This window comes from Tamandua tetradactyla, chromosome 23, assembly GCF_023851605.1.
Source record: "Tamandua tetradactyla isolate mTamTet1 chromosome 23, mTamTet1.pri, whole genome shotgun sequence".
NCBI classification, from domain to species: domain Eukaryota; kingdom Metazoa; phylum Chordata; class Mammalia; order Pilosa; family Myrmecophagidae; genus Tamandua; species Tamandua tetradactyla.
In genome coordinates this window covers 10754080-10755666 of record NC_135349.1, presented here as the reverse complement: position 1 = coordinate 10755666, position 1587 = coordinate 10754080, and the positions used below count along the sequence as shown (strand labels likewise).

The 1587-nt window shown below is 56.1% G+C and overlaps 1 pseudogene; it reads left to right on the top strand.

Moving 5' to 3' along the window:
• The first annotated feature begins 330 nt into the window (after positions 1 to 330).
• LOC143666666 (OTU domain-containing protein 5 pseudogene) lies at positions 331 to 1263 on the top strand (annotated as a pseudogene).
• Positions 1264 to 1587: the final 324 nt, after the last annotated feature.

The following is a 1587-nucleotide window of genomic DNA, read 5'->3' as shown; positions in this document are numbered from 1 at the left end:
GGCAGGCAGATCCCGGCACACAGAGAAGAGCTAGGCCCCCAAAAGGAGCCACTACACCCGACGCCGTGCTGCAGCAGGGCTGTGGACATGGGCTGCAGCTGCCTGGGGCTGGGCAGGAGGAGGTCTCTCAGGTTGCAACAGGGCCAGCATGTCCAGACCTTGGACCCTGTTGTTGTTGTACAGCAGGAGCGTTGGCCAGAAAAGGCCCTGCCTGCAAGCCAAGACGAGCTTCACCACCAAGAGGGTGAAGGATGCTGGTGTCCATCTCTTCCAGGGTGCCACTGAGTGGGTAGGTGAAACCTGGAGGTGGATGAGTCGTAAGGCTCTCCGATGAAGAATGCTGACCGTGTCTCCAATTACGTCACTGAGGACTTTACCACTGATGTCACCCTGAAGCGGGAAAATAACTGCCATGGCAACCACATTGTGGTGCAAGGAGATGCCCAGTCCTCCCGTGAGGGTGGACCAGTGCAGGCCAGAGCCCATCAGCATCTTGCAGGATCCATTCAAACAAGGACAAACCCATCTGTGTCAGCTGTCATCGGAATATCTGCTACAATTCAGTGGTGAACCCCAACAGGGCCACCACTGTCATGGGGCTGGGCTTGCCATCACTCAAACCGGGCTTTACAGAGCAGTCCCTAATGAAGAATGCTATGAGAACATCGGAGTCCAGGAGTGGACAGCAGATGCAGGAAAAGAAGAAGAGGCCTTGGACTTGGAGGCCACGGTGAGGCCATCAAGGAGCAGGTGGCTCGGGGATCCTGTCTGCAGTGGCTGCAGGATCTGGAGAAACAGATCCCCGAGACCGGGTCCCCAGCCAGCCCTGAAAGCCATTGCCACTTGCAGTTTGGCCAGAGCAGCAGCCTCCAGTGGCCTGGAGGAGTGGGTCAGTTGGTCCCCATGGCAGCAGTGTTCAGCTTCGTCACCTGAGCATCCAAGCTGCATGCTGCGCTGGGCACTGAGGCCCCTTGCCTAGGCACTGTCTTAGCTCCTGCTAAGCTGCCTATGCCCTGAGTGCCAAGTACAAGCAGCGAAGAGGAGAGAGAGAGGGAAGAAGGCAAGAGGAAAGAAAGCCAAAGAACATGGGGTGGCACCGGAGGTCGGAAGCAGTGGAAGGCCTGGGGGATGGTCTCCAGTCCCTGGGTCCCCATCAACTCTTCCTGGAGCGAGGGAGTCTCTGTGCACTGTAGTTTTCTTCTCACTGTCTTGCGCTCCTGTGGCTACGCCACCAAGATGCAAGGATCTCATCCTCATCCCTAGCCATTCTGCCAAAGGCAGAGGGGGATATCTGCAGGTCAAGAACCTGGCACTCCACAGCAGGCATGGGGGACACCTGGGGGAGGTGGCCTAGTCAGCCCTTGATGAGAACTGGCCACTTGTACCTGTAATTTCTGCATGACTTTCCTGTAAACCTACAACTTCTCTAATGGAAAAAAAAAAACAGGTCTGGAGCAGATAGGAAAGAATCTGTATTAAAGACTATCAGGATTTGGGTGTTCAAAAAACTGGAAAAAGAGGGGGGCCGCGGTGGCTCAGCGGGCAAAGTGCTTGCCTGCTATGCCGGAGGACCTCGGTTCGATTCCC